Source organism: Falco cherrug, chromosome 7 (genome assembly GCF_023634085.1).
Source record: "Falco cherrug isolate bFalChe1 chromosome 7, bFalChe1.pri, whole genome shotgun sequence".
Lineage (NCBI taxonomy): Eukaryota > Metazoa > Chordata > Aves > Falconiformes > Falconidae > Falco > Falco cherrug.
Genome location: NC_073703.1, coordinates 1,393,279 through 1,409,471, shown reverse-complemented (window position 1 = coordinate 1,409,471; position 16,193 = coordinate 1,393,279). Strand labels below are relative to the sequence as shown.

The window sequence follows — 16,193 nt, the reverse complement described above, 5'->3', positions numbered from 1 at the left end:
ATTTAAAAACAGAAGTCATTTTAGAAGCAAGCAATTGTTGACAACGAAACAAAAGTCCTCTAAATTGGGAGGAGACATGCAAGTAACCTCTGCTGCCTTCGCCAGTGCTGCTGCTATCCTTATGGAGTGTATCGCACAGAAGTGGCAAAACCCAGGCGCGTGCCTGCCTGGTACCCCCAGTAAGCACCCTCGGAACTGCATCCTGCGACTGCTGCTGATCCACCGCAGCGGCATGCAGATGCCCTCTAGCACTCACTCAGCAGACAGGAACAAGGAGAGAGCTCGGATGGCTACAGTCACCCAGCTTACCACCCACAGCTACACAACGCCTTAAGGTAAAGCTGCATTTGTTTGTGTGCTAATACTTATCCTTCTCCTGTTAGTGTACCTGAGAACCAAGTTTCTCCACAGCATAACACAAAGCTACCACTGCCATGAGGACCCAGCAGCTCTGCACAGCGAATATGTCACCTTTTGAGTAAAAAAGTTCTCCAGAAATGCCCGAAGTCCACTGAACGGCTTCAGGTCTGGGCTGGGTGGCCATGTCGCAGTGTTGGCAGTGGCGGAGCTGCCAAGGTGGCCTCTGTGAGAACTGTCTGGAGCTCCCCATGCCAGCCGTGGCTGGGGCTGGTTCCAGCCCTTTCCACAGCAGCCCCACGGAAGCCACAGCTGAGCCAGCCAGCACAGCTGGCAGCACCTCTGGGGGAGCTGTCCAAGAGGCATGAGGGAAGTGTGAGAAACAGCCCCGGCAACAGGCAGGGCACGACAGGAGGCAGGAGAGGAGGAGGAGGGCAGCTCCAGGTGCCACCCGGGGGAAACCAGGGTGGACCAGGAAGCAGAAGAACTGGGAATGAAGGCGGGAAGTTGAACCTGGGAAATGGGAAGAGGGCAGGGAGAGGTATTTTAGGTTTTGCCTTTGTTTTCTTACATCCAACATTATTTTAATTAGCAAGAAATTAAATTAGTTTTCCCCAAGTCGAGGCTGTTTTTAACTGCTGAGTGAGCTCCCTGTCTCGACTCACAAACTTTTAAATCTTCTTTCCTCTCCCTCCACCTTGCTGAGAAGCAGAGAGAGAGAGCAGCCGGGTGGGCAGCCAGCAGCCAGCCAAGGCCAACTCACCACAAGTATTTTGCACAACTTCCCATAAAGGGGAAATGGGACAGGAAAATGAAAAGCCTCCTCACTCTCCATTTCCCATGGTGGTGAGCTGTATTATCAGCTCTCCCTTCCGTAATCTGCGCAGAGGTGGTTGTGTGGTCAACACTGACATGGGGCAAGGCACAGCTTGCTTGCTGCAGTAATGAAGTAAAAGTTTCATTCTTTTTTATGCTCACACTGAAAACTATTATTGCCACAGAAACAGCTGTCAGTACTCTTAACATCTTACCTTTCCCTCTCAATAGCACACAGCTTCAAGTACGTACTATGATTTTTTCTTTAAATTTATCATAAACTGTATGCCTTCAATATAAAAGAAGAAAGGTAGGACTCCAGGTTGCACAAATTAAACCATCCTAGTACAACTATTCAAGCATGAGAATGGAACCTGGCTGGGAAGCAGCAGGCTCTGGTAACCTCTAATTCAATGCTGCTACACATAGCCAAGACCTCAGGTAAGAAAGCACAAACACAAGCTCTCTTCACAGGTGGTACCTCATACTCATGATTATACATGAATGAGGCTGGGACAGTTTAGGTCAGCTCTCACCTTTCCCACTTGTTTTAGTAAGCCTAAAGGTGAAGTCCCTTATTCACTATCTTCCATGTTCAAAAGCTTGACCTAACTGGAACAATTCTCACTTATCTCTTGTCAAGATGATTCTTCTATATTGTTTTAAACACTCAACTCATTTCCAAACAGTTCAACTCAACATTTTTATAAGTCTCACTTAACACCCATCAAGAACGCACTGAGATTTTAACAGCACTAAGACCCATTTTTCTGTATTTATCAATTTATTTCTTAAATACCTAGTTCAGTGTTTTGCAAATCTTTCTTCCTTTAAAAAGGGATAATAAATAACCACTAGATCAGGGACTTTAATTTGATGGTGAAGTATGCAAAATACCCATGGATGAAAAACACTTCATGGCTCTTCAATATGAAGGGGCAGAAAAGGGGCGGGCGAGTTCTCTACCTCTTGTGCCTCCGTTTTCTAGTGAAGTGCTCCTTATCAGTTACATAGCGGTGCCAGAACTCCCATCTCCTGCAGTCTTCCCTGTCCATATGCAGTATATTTGACTGCCTAAGAAAGAATCTGTAACATATATTTCTTCAGTTAAATGGTACTTTCTGTTGTTTCCAGCTTGAATCCCTATGTACTTTCAAGGAAAACCCACAGGTTTTTTGGTTTGCTTGTTATTTAAACTGTCTGATCTCGCTCTCCAAATTTTGCACAAATCTTTGGAGAAGCAGCACGAAGAAGCAGCTGGTATCACATGTTCAGGCTTTTCTCACTTGAATGAAAAACATCTTTACTTGGACTGTAGAACTGTTCACTAGTAGCACCCACTTAAGTACAAACTTTAATACATACTTTTCATAAAACTTTTATATATATTTCTCCCATAGAAAAGTAAGTCTGAACCAAGCCAACAGCACCAACTCTGGTGCTCTACAATCAAAGCCAACCACAGAACAGAGTTATTTGAGCAAACCCATGAAACACTATCTTCACATCCCGTATTAAACATAAGATCTATAATAAAAGACCAAAATCCACAAACTCTCATGTGCTGCCATGTGAAAAATCAAAAATGTTAATGCAATGAGAAGCAGCAGCGTATGTGCTCTCCAGCTGTGGCTAGCCTGATGTTATAGAGGGAAAACAAACTGAATGTAAGACATATATATAATTGGGGAGGAGCTACAAAACCAGAGACTTTCACAATCCTTCAGAATAGCTGTGCTGCCTGGCACGTTACATTTCAAACATACAGATCACTTCTGTGTTGTCAAGTAATTCCTTCCATAACCTTCTACGGGTCCATCTCCAAGCATTAACATACTTTCTCCCCTCTTGAAATACTACCTGGAGGCTCTTTCCACAACTTCATTCCTCTGAGAAGAAAGGTTCTAGTTTCCCCTTCCAGTGTATTTACAACCAACTTCTAAGTCCTTTGATCGTGACCTTGTTTTGGTATCATTTTGCATCTTTGATATTTATCTATTACTCCTTCCCCCTAAGGTATTAATAGGAAGAAAAATCATAGCTTCTTTCAACTTTCCTTCTGCTTAATGAAGCTACAATCTTTAGTTTCTTTTCCTCATTCCCCTAAACATTCTATCCATCTTTAAGACTCATAATTGTGGAATCATGTGGTTGGGAAGGGACCCACTCAGTGCAGTCAGCTACAAGGTCAGAGCTGGTTAGTCAGGGATTTGCCCAGTCAAATCTCAAAAATCCCTCTGGATGGAAACAGCGCAACCTCTTGGGCAACTTGTTCTACCACATGATTGTCTTCACAGTGAAGAACTTTCTCCTTAAACCTAGTCAGAAACTCTTTTGCTTCAATTGATATCCAATGCCTCTTACTCTACCACCATGCACCACTGGCAGAATGACAATGAGACAGCGGAAAAATTGAAGTGTCTATTGTAATTTAATATCACAAACATCCACGGAAATGTAACAAAATTGCTTCTCTGTCTCTACTGAAAAGATCTTCCCAAAAGACTTATCAATCACATTAGCTCTCTGCACCCTGGCAGGTTACACTCAATCCCACAGTCCACCAAACAGCCTTCTTTTCTCTCATAAACTCACCAATCCCTCTGTCCCAGCTTCGCAGAATACCAAGAGTATCACTGTATCTGCTCGACTTTGCACACTACGCTAATGTTTCACCATTATTCTGCCTACAGCACCATTTAATTCTTCAGACCACCCAGGCCACAACGAGAGTATCAAGATCTCCTAAATTTGCCACACTTGCTAATTCTGCAGGTAAACACTTCGTTCTTACAGCAAAATGACTGATGAGGATGTTAAACAAAATCCTTCTACACTCTAGTCTCTGAGGCATCTTTCCATTCTGAAAATCTCCCTCTCTATAGAACCCATTAAATTTTCATAATTATCTCAGATTCTTATCAATCTCAATATTCTCATTTAAATTTCTATCATTTTTACTTTTAATAATTTCTAACGGGATAGCGTATCAAAAGGCTGTGTTGTGGCATGCCCACTTATTAGAGTGCTCTAACACATCAACTGCTCCATCAAGAAACTCAGATGCAAACCACAGACATAAGTCAAGCTACAGTTTAGCCTTCTTTCCACTTTCCTGTCTTAATGACACTGATTCAAAATCCCTTTAAAAGGGCACAGTGTTGAGATCAGACTAATTGGTCTATGATCACCCCTTGCCTTTTTGGACAGACATTCCATATCAGTTATTCTTCAAGAAAAACGTACTAGCCCTTGGATTCACAATTCACGAGAAATCTTTACTAAGAGACCTGCATATTAAGCCATTTCTTTCACCAGCCTGGAACAGAGTCCTGGACCTCCTTGTTTTGCCAGATGAGCACCATGACTCCTGTTTTCACCTCAGCTGTTGCAATCTCTTTACCCTGTACAATCACTACACTGGCAACCTATGCTACAAGCAAGAATGTAATCGGAAGAGTAAAGCCCTGCAGTTTCTAACAGAAAGCTCAACTATGCCTTATTTTAAATCCCTTACTAGTACCACTAACTTTTTGGACAAGACAGGCATTGTGTATTCTGTTGTGTGCAGGTGCTCCATTAAGGTTAAATATGCTTTATTTAAGATGGTTTCATTACTCACTAGTAATGAAATTACAGTTCATTTTCTAGGTCATCTTAAAAGCCACTAAAACGCTTATTTGATCAGTCCTGTGTGTTTTTAAAACATGTATTTTCACCTAGGCTATAATTTTGTCCTAAAGAGTAATTTTGTCTTATTCTACAATTATTTGCAATTTGCACTACTTAAAACTTCCACTGTGCAGGGGGACCCTTTTGCTTTAGCCAACAGACAACCACAAAACAATAATGAAGTATTACAAAAGGTGCTCTAAATATAAGCCTTAATTGCTATTAATTCTGAGAGCTGTTTATACAGAGAGTAACAGGCCCCAGAGTGCTGGCCTACCTTCTGCAGCAGCAGACTACTAGAAAATACCCTTTCATCTACTAGTCCAGAAACTTTCCGTTACAGAGTTTCTCTTTTCCTCCTCAAAACATCAATCGACTTATAAGCCTGTATTTCCTTAAACTTTCTATAATAATTTTCAAATGCATTACCATGTAAGTGAATTGTCTTTCTATTTAAACCACAAACATTTAAAACTATTTTTGAAGCAAATTTTAAAAACATATTTTTCTCAATGGTTTCTATTTTCCAATCACTTTGATCAACAAGACTAAGCAAGAGGATTTAATGAAAATTAGTTACATTTCTAATGAGCAAGCAGCACTCACTCCTCACCCACATGTTGCAAGGCATTCAGTTGAAGATATTACCCTGTCTTTTGCCAAATGAAGGTAATGATAAATGATACATTGAGGTTCTGATATTAAACACATTTTTTTCATGTTTGTACATAAATTAATCATTCTGTGGCAGTACACATACACTATGGATTGATTTTAGGACACCAAAGGAAAAATACTACTGACCTAGTTTATTAACCTGTGTTCCTGCTATTTAAGAAGGATGATTTTCCACTGGGAATGTTCTCTAAACACTGGTAGGAGAACACATAAGCAACAGTGCCATTCTCACAGGCATACGATAGGAATTAGATACACCACAAACTTTAAATTTTCTGCTAGGACAAAGCAAGGGGGGGTGGGGGGGGTGTCGGTGAGGCAACTCAGTCCCTAATTTCTCCTTCCCTTTTGTCTCTCCCCTCCCCCTCATCAAAAGGCCAGAGCAATGGCAGGAATGTGAGAGAACAATCTACTTAATGCAAATTTGTTCCATTCAGCCGGCATTCCCAGTCTAAGCATTACTGAGATTTGTGGCCCATTGTCTTGATTTCTGAAAAAGATGTGCCTAGAAGAGCAATTAACTCCCACGTCCCTGGAAAACACAGATGGTAAAAATTCTGGCTGTAGTCTGCTGCCTTCAACGGAGCCAGTATTTCATCTCCTGCACTTTCCAGAAGAGGAATTCAATGCACTGAGCCAGATGCTAATCCAGTTCAGTAGCCTCTCTGAGACCTGGGCCAGTGCCAATCATTTTCAAGGAGGCTGAAAGAACAACTTCCATAATTAACAATTACCAAATAACTCGCTCATATGACATTGTCCTAACTAACTTCAGAGTAAATGCTTGCCACCTCCTTTAAATACTGTCAGCAGTCACTGTAAATGCTCAATTTTATTTAACGCAGATGCTATCACCATACACGTTTAATCTTCTTTAGAACCCCACTAACCTTTTGGCATCAATCTTGCCAAATCAAGACTGCAAAAGTAAAAATAAGAAAAGACCATAACCTCCTCATCTCTAGGGCAACAGAAGGCTGCACAGGAATTCACTTTTCTTCTGCCTATGGCAGGGCTGTGCACCCTCACAATGTGGTCGCAAGCCTGTCAGATAAAGCCTTTGCGAGCTTCTTTGTCATGTGCCTGAGTCTCCTCTATTACTACTCCACAGTCTGGAATTTAACATAATACTTTGTATAAGCATTAAACAGCTCTAAACACACAGGCATATTGTGTGTTTATGCAATTAACAGTTTACCAAAGCTGGTTTCAGGCTTTTTTGTGGCATCTCAATGTGCTCAGCAAATGTTTTCCTATCATTTCTACTGCAGTATGAAAAAAGTAAAACACTGGACTAGCTCACTGTTTTTCCAAACCTATTACCTCCCGTAACCAGCTATGAAAACCCTCTGTAGCCCAATGTTACTCTTACACAAGTTTCTCATAACTTACCCAAGTCTAAGGTTACTTCAGTAGTATCTACAAACTTTGCCACCCTACCACTTTTACCTTCCAGTCCTTCTGCATTAAACTGTTCTGTTCAAACACGGACTGTGAATGATTACACAAACTGCTGATAATTCTAAGACACTTGCATTCCCCCCCCCCCCCCCCATTTCTGTTTGCTTTATAGATTTGAACTTATGACAAATCCGTAACTCTATTAAAACTTTATTAAAATAGCCTCTTGGGAAGTGTGAAGATTTTAGCAATGCAAGTAAGTAAAGGAATACAGAAACATGATATCTTATTGTTAAAATAACTACAACATCTGTTATCCTTCAGTGAAGCAGCAGATCTTTAAGATGACACTGTTTTGTTAGCACATCAGCTTCTCACTCGAACCCTGTTAAAAAAATTACGGAGTCCAGCCATCTGTGGACACTTCATTAACTTATTGCAGCTCCTTTTCTTCTCCTTTGCTTTAACATTATTCAGCATCATTTGTCTGAGCGGCAGAGGTGTGAAACGCGTTTTAAAATACAATTTTGTTAGTAAGACATATTTCATGAATCTCACTAGCAAATAGATTAGATTTTGTAATTACAAAACATTCATGGAGAACAGAAGTCTGGCATTACCTGAATTAAGTTAAGGCTAGATGCTTCTAGTCCTTTCTACAAAGAAGCACCACCACTTTCTACAAATAAGAAGCACCAACTATTACTTAATTCCCTACCCCACCCCTCACTTAGACAAACTAGACAGGAGAGAATGCAACCCGGCTGAAAATCTGGGCAGGGACCCCTAGAGTCAGGGGAGATAAGTGTTCTTAGAAGGATTGTAACACAGATTAAAATCTACCAAATGTCCTTGCAGGCTAAACTAAAGTGGGAAGTACATGGAATGAATACACAACACTAATGAGAAATTTCAGTACATAATCAAAATCCTGACTTTGTTAAACACAGCCTTGATAGCATAATTAACATGGCATATACTGATTTTAAAAGGTATCCCTTGATCAGAAATAAGAAACAGGAAAAGGGAAAGGATGTCATGTACGTACCACTAATGCACACGTTGACATGTCTACCTATACACATATAATTAACACACACAGAGTAACCTGGTGTGACCTCAGAGCTGTTTTGAACTGGCAACTAACTGAAGATCTCCTGAGGCCCCTTCCAAGCTCAGTTATCCAATGACACTATGATTTGGGGAAGCTATACAGAAAACTATGGAGAGAGAGAGAGAACAAAACCCTCATGCAAAGAGAACAGAATTACACCTCTCAAAACAAGCTTCTAACAGGGAAAGTCAGAGCAAAATTGATCATGCCCTGGCACAGAGGGTTAGAGTACACAAATTTGAGGATGCCATCATCCCCTCTCAGGCTTGGATGTGAGCTTTGCCACAGAACCACAAATAAAACCACAAAATTAAGAAACCACACATAAAAAAAATTTAAGAGGGTGTCTGGACTAGTAAAACATACCAGACTATTCTAAAGTTTTACACAGCGAAAGAGTTTCTCTCAGAATTTATTTTAAACAGTGTTTATATAGTTGTGCTTTACATACCATGGTAGATTTTGCAAAGCTAATATCCTGGAAGCCCAAACTGAAATACAACAGCGTAAGAACACAGCCACATAGATGTCAGAAAATACTCACAAATTGATGTGATCAAATCTGATAAGAGTTATTTCAGATTAATTCTGGTCTTGAACCAGGACACAGAAAGCTCAGAGTACCTGTTGAACTCAGTCCATCAACAGAAATATACAGAGAGATCCTGACTCCCCAGGAAACTTTGCTTAGCCTGGAACAGGGCTTTATACCCAAACCAGGACATGAGCTTCTCTTGCAAAAGCTTGATGAAGTGAGACCAAAGTCAGTAAGATAATGCTGGTGAAACCACTAGACTTGTGACTGACAGTACAATATTGAACAAGAGAGAAGTCAAACATCTAGAAATAACTTTATGATGCCACTTTGCCAAGTAGGACCTTTAACAGAAGTCCCAAGGATAACAAAGTGTTAAGACCAAGAAAAAAACCAAACAGACACGACCTGCATCCTAATATTGTATCAACTGGGGTATGGGTCCCTTACAAAAAACAAAACAAAAACACACAAAAAACCCCCGAACCCCTGAGTGTGTGCTTGCTATGCTCTGCAACACCCCAAGTCTGCAGCAATGATCCAGGCTCACAGTCTGACCAGCTGCATCTCCAGGAGAAGCAGCAGAGGAATTTTAAGAATAAGATCAGCTCAGAGCAGGGATGCATGTCTGGTGCCTGGCAACTTCAAGTGAAAGATAGTTCCTCTGCAACTGCAGAACGTGTCCTGGCAAAATTTCTGATGAAGATAATGGAATACGTGTAGCTGCTTAAGTTAGGAGCGAAGCACTTACAGAAACCCCTAGCATAATAAAGTTTAGCTATGCCTCAAAAAACTAGTAATACAGAAGGAAGAAATGCTAACCAAGAAGTTAATCCAGCCTTCCTTGATGGAAGTAGCTCAGAAACCCTTTGGAGGAAACAAAAGAGATCAGAAATGATGAACTGATCTTTGATAAGCTACTGAAAATGTTGAAAAGCAAGGACAACAACAGTAGAGAATAGACCAAGGCTAAAAAAACAAATCCAAGTTCTAGTCAGGTGTTATGAAAAAGAGATTGATAAATTATTCCAGGAATTAAACAGGAACAAGAAAGGAGATTCAAGGATTATCTTCAGAAACATCAGTGACCAGAAACATCAGAGGTCACCGATGACAACCATAAACTACAGGAAAGGCAATGGGGGGTGATGGGCGGGGTGTCAGTCCATGGCACAGCGGAAGGTCAGGCTCAGAAAGTGCTGCAAGAAATGGCACAGGAATATGGAAAAAATAATTCTACTAATGGAGTAGGTGAAATAATAGTACCATTAAAATCAGAGACAGCACTGGCAATTACCGGGTCAAAGAACAGAAAAGCTCCAGCGTCAGCATCAGGAAAAGCTGCAGCAGCCACAATGAACAAGATACAGGCACTGAGAAACATGTAAGCAGACATTTCTAATACAGCAGAAAAATGAACTGAGGGTGTGCAAACTATGGAATAATTTATTTTGTACTGTTGGAGATCATTCTAATAGTGAGGACAATGAAGAAAGCACTGTGGAATTTTAAGAGAAGACCTCAAGATAAGATATGCAGATTGCCTCATCATTTAAGAAACCTCAGGGTTTGATCAATAGACAGCCTTAAAAAAAGTACAGGCTCACAATTACTCTTTCTAAAACAAAATCAATAGCCGTAACAAAAGAAGAATAAGATTCGAGTATTCTGGTGAAAGAAAAGAGCCTGACAGGTTAAATAATTTTAGATTCAGGCGAGGCTATCAATTACGAAAGCTCATGTGAACAAGCTATTCAGAGAAGATGAATGCACAGAGAAGACTGTCATGATAAATTTACCAAGAAACTGGAAGAGAGGAAAGATCAGAAAAACTTTTGCAGGCAACTTGATAGACAGTGACAAAGACAGCTGGTATCTGTCAGTAGACATTTAAAGATAGGAAATAACCTAAACAATTTCACAGAGAAATACTCAGAATCTATGAATAGCAATGAAACCCTCAAAACCAGAGTACTTGAAGACTGACATAACAGGAGACATAAATACAAAGGAGAAAGAACTTCTATAGATACTAACATCCAGCTGAAAAACATGATGTCTAGAGACAACAAGGATGTATGGCAGAAAGGAGGAGAAACACTAAAAGGAGTATAACGAGCAAATCACTCAACAAAACTGTGGTTCACTCAAAGGGATCTGGAGAATAACAGCTAAGATGCGGATCATCATACCACTGACCCCTGAATCACGGGCAGTTGCTAGCAATTAAGCTCATCATATCACAGATAGTGAAGCCTTTCTTTGCTTTATTATTAATGTGTTCTATTTAAGAACAGTCACAAAAGAGCAGACCTAATCCAGAAGTGTGACTTCAGAAGCTATTAGAGAAGGAAAAGCAACACATTACAGAAACCTATAAATTACATAGAGACATCTCCCCATGCTCCCCCCAAAATAGGGGTTTATATATGCAAATACGTAGTATTTGCAGGGGTTTTTTTAATGATTTTTAAACATTTTTATTTCTAGTGTACTTGTGTGAATGAAGACATCATTCCTACACTTTTAAGAATGTTACCAAGAAATAACCTCACTGAAATCAACCATAGTAAGTTTCATAACTTTATTTTTCCTTATTAAAAATAATTTTCCTCCATTTTGTTTCCTTTTCAGTGTCATCAAACTTCCTCTTGAATTCCTGTTCTGAAGAAAAAAAAAAAAAAAAGAAAAAAAAGACCTAATGATACACACACTTCTGCCATGGTATTTCTTACCTTTACTGATTGATTTGGGTAGGTGTGATATTCCATTCTTATCATTTCCAAAATGCACTATTCAGTTGATAAAAAAAATCTGTATAATTTTACACGGCACACTTTTACACTGTCTAATTAAAGCTGAAACATCTTGTTGAATACCACACTAGAAAACACAGCAAGTTAAGAATATGAGCTGCATATGCAACTATCACTTGCCTGACAGTTTGGGATTGACTGAGCAATCTATGCGAAAACTTGTCAAGCTAAATTACAAAAGAGATTGCCGGTGCTCACATGCAGAACATAAATAAGGAGAAAAAACATATCTGAGTGAAAATATTAACAAATAAGAAAGCTAATCCAAACAAAGTTCATCCAGCTTTCTTGTTTAAGGGTGTTAATGCATCACCAATATGCTCCCACTTTCTACTTTTGAATTGCCATCTAGAATCAACAGATCTACTATAAACCCAAGTGATTTTTGACATTTTGCGCTGAAGCTCCCTTTCACAGAATCCACACTTCTCCAGAGAGTAACTATATTGCCTTTCATATTTTCAAAACCAAAGGTCAAGAGTTGACTGTACACTGCAGAGAGCTTTGATTTTTTATGATTTACAGCAAGCTTATTTTTTGAAACACATGAACATAAAAACAACTTTGACCATTAACCAAATGCACAAATTATACTTCCTTTGCTAATTACAAACCTTAACAATTTAAATTGTAAACTGATAAAACCTAATCTTTTTGGTTTAAAATGATGTGGAACATTGCACCTAAGATAATGTCTAATTAAGAAAATCATAACTTAATGAATGACCACAGAATTTAAACATTGTGTGCTGTGTATTTAAGAATCAAGATTAGCTACCATAATCACCTTAAGACATTCAGCAAGAAAGGAGATTTCCACTACACATAAATGGAATGGTTTGTAATGGACATCAGAGGTTTCACCAACTTGGATTTTTTTTTTCTTTCATCTACCCACCTGAGAAAAGGATACATAATCACACACACACACCCTTTTCTGACTGGCCTTAGTAAGAGATCTCCCATTGCATTAAACATAACTCCATTCTAGAAAATGCATACATTTTTTTAAAACAGTAATATTAATTTGTTACTAAAGTGGAAAGTTAAGGCACAAGTACTACAGATCTATTTGCACCCACCCACTATAGCTACAGGAGGAGGATTCACTACCCTCCAATAAGCACAAACAAGCTTTAACTAGCTCACTGACCCACACAATTAGGGGCAGGGACAGTATTAGTCAACATAGGCTGTTTGATTTTATTTGGTATTAGGTGTAATTAACTTTAAATACAAAAGCTTAAGAAACCCTGCATTTTTACATAGAAACAATGATTTCAATATCATTCCACTAGCAAATTAGAATCTCTTCACCTAGGCTATATATTGATCATAAGATATGAATGAAGAGTTTAAAAACAAGCAGATCTAAAATTCTCCTGCTGTGGGCTTTCACACAGGATTAAAATAATCAATTCGGCTGCAGACAAATTGTACAGCTATCTCCTTTGGATGTGGCAACATGCTGTCTGATATTAAATTGTAACTTGGTATACTGCTTTCATAAGAGTTGCTGGAAAGAACACAGCACCCTAAAAAGCAGGACATTAACTGGGCAGACAAGGACTTGAAATGCTACAGGACACAAACCCTGGCATGCACACCAGCAAACTACGGGAGACACACCAACTGCTGCCCAAGGGAGAACACACCTTGGGTAAGGAGCACCACTTCTTCCTCTAAGTCTAGAGAAGTTACTACATTGATACCCTGCTGATGCCTCCAGCACTTTCAGTTCACATATGAAATGACACTGATTTAGTCTGACTGAATTTCTACTAATGCATTTTAAAGGAATTGTTTCAGTCATGAGCAACTCCAAGTCCTCTCCTGCCACAGACCCTAAAAAGAATTAAATTCAACCAAAGACTGGAAGAAAAATTGTACCCTAACTCTCTAACACCACGTGACAGGTGTTATAAGTCATTCAAGATCAGAGTAAAACATCAACATCATTTTGGTTTGGCACTTGTTTGGGTTTTGTTGGAAAGGAAGAAGGCAAGGGAATAGACGGTATGCTAGCAGTCTCTCAAAAGCAAACCTTTCCACACTGCATACCCAAAAAGTGAAGCACTCAAAATCACAAATTATTTCAATCATTTTGGTTCCCATCTCTCAAATGTATGCAGTTACTATTAAAAAAAAAAAAAAAACAAAAACAAAAACCCAACCAAAAAAGAGACAACAAAGTCGACAAATTCTTTTTTCCCAACCTTACGCTGAAAATATTCATTATAGTTCTGAAGCTGGACCTCTGCTTTCAGTCCAAGGGCTCACATAGATTTTTGTTTCCTACTCTAACTGGACAAATGTGTATTATAAGAATTTAGAATGACATAAAAGCAGAACATTTATTATCTTAAATGTCTAAACTCTCACATTTTTAGTAACAGCTGACAGATACTGTACAAACTGCAGTTTTGTTAAAACCACCTTTCCCATTTACCTGTCATTGACAAGAAATGCATTTTGATCTAAGCCCATTTATGAAAAATGCAGATGCTTTTTTCATAGAAAATGTGTTTTTGCCAGGATAATTTATCACCCATGTCACTCTTACTGGTTAAGTGCTCTTAAGTACCCTCCACTGAATATCTATGCTCTTACATTTTTTCCAATTCCAAGGTACAGAAAGCTCTTTATTCATGAAGATCAGATCAAGATTTCCCCCACACACTCTTAAAGGAAATATGCAATACTGAGTAAAAAACATGCTGTTATTTCTAACCTAACTGCATCTCCAAAGAGCTGGTATATGCATGGAGTTTGTTCCTCTCGGCCACTAAGTTAAGCTTCTCTCTTCCTTTAGAGACGTCACAGACACCCACAAGGTCCAGTGAGAAATAAAATGCTGTTCAGTTGTAATCTTCAAATTTTGGCAAACTTTCCAAAAGGCATGCGATTCCACAACCATACAACCTGGCCAATTCTATACAGTTCTTAGCAGTTATGGCAAAAAGCAGAGATAAAATTTCAACCCAAATCAATGTTTGAGCAAAATTCTTAACTATTCACCATTGTTTACACATAAGTGATTTTGATATGAAATAGCTAAATACTGTAACATACCAGAAATTAAGGTCTCACAACCATGACATACTACTTCGATGATGTGCTTTGCAGAGATCTAGCTTTAATTGAGAGAACACATCCATCCAGGCCCTCCTCTTTCCCACAAGCTGCACTCAGGGAATGTCCTGGATAATCATTTCTGGGCCACAACTTTACCTACTGCATATCATCCCAAAACTGTAATGGATACAGAATTACTTATTTCTACATGGTGCTCTCTCAGTGCACTCATTTACAGCATCTTGGTATATTATAAAAGTAATACTCTAAATTTATTGAAGAGAAATTCTTTATTAGCCCATTGAGAAAAAGGCAAAGCATGGAGATCTTCTTGAGATTATAAGCCTGCAACAGAAGCAGGAGTAGACCTTAGCATCTCTTGGCTCATTACTCAATTAATTCCTCCAAGCCACATTACATTGAATACCACAGCAGCTGCTCATCCAGGCCTCCTATAATTTCAGTGGCAGTTATACAGACAGCTCTCCTAGCCATCAGTTTGGAAACCCAAAGCTAGATATATTCAAGATTAAAATAAACCTTAAAAAGTCCACCTAGTCAGCTAAAAATTGGAACAATTCCTTCTCTAGTTCTGATGTGCTGACATCAAGTCAATCACATTGGTGAATCACAACTCAAGGGCCTAACACCCTCGTTAGGTCTATGCAATGCTATGCAGCACGTTAGACAACACACTTGAAGGCTTTCCTCCTCCGGTCTGATGCCCTGTGCTCACTAAGGAATCATCTTTGCTTTTTGCAATCCGCTAACAAAGGGGTTATGTATCTTTCAAGCAGTATGAGACCCGACAGAGCAAAATCATGGAGCGTTTCTTTCACTGCACAGCCCTACCCCATCTCCCAGCCGGTGAGTGTGATTCTCTGTCTATGGACAGGTGAGCAGAAGGAAAGTGAGCAGGTACTGCACATCGTGTAGACACGACCATACCATACACAAAGGGACAGGTAATTTTGCACAGCCAACACATTCTGACATCTTGCCTTCCAATACTTGATTGCACAGACAAAAATATTACTACAGAAGTTTTAAACCAAGTTCTGGAAAGAAAAACAGTGAAGACAAAATTTATTAATGAAACTGCAACAATCCCTCCACCATGCCACAGAAGTAGGATCCAAAGCCAGAGGCTTCAGCAGTCCGGTAGAGTCCAAGCTACACCATTAGCTGAACCAACTAGCAAGAGCAGGAGGATTTACTCAGGTCAGAAAAGCAGGCAATCACAGAGAACACCATGCCAAGGAGCACAAACTGCTTGGAATTAAACCCGAATTCTTCCAAGTGTGTACATGACGTGCCTCAACCCACACAAGTCACTCAAGTCTTACTAGCTGCAAACATTAAAATGGGAAGTCTATCAAGGTTTCACCACAATAGTTTTCAGAATTACTTTTCAGGAAGAAACAATGCTCATTCCGGACAGTGCTGCACCTGCAGTATTTTCAGATGATTTCAAAAGCAACATTACATTTTTACTAAACACAAACCTGCCTTTTCTGACTATTGAACCCTTTTAGATTTTGATACTACATGGCAAGAATATTTCTTAACAGACAATCTGTACTTTGTCTAAAAGTAATTACAAAATGAAGGTTTAAAAATAAAATCTCTATAAATACTTAAATGAGAAATAATAATATAAGGAGGCAATTTAATTGAGGTGGCAGAAAAAAGGTCATAACTTATTGCGGAGTGCTTTCTGAATTAATGA

At 39.3% G+C, this 16,193-nt stretch overlaps 1 protein-coding gene across 10 annotated transcripts in view; it reads right to left on the bottom strand.

The window, feature by feature from the left end:
* NEO1 (neogenin 1) overlaps nucleotides 1-16,193 on the bottom strand; it is a 212,847-nt gene that overhangs the window by 125,927 nt on the left and 70,727 nt on the right. The gene's annotated exons all lie outside the window — the stretch shown is intronic.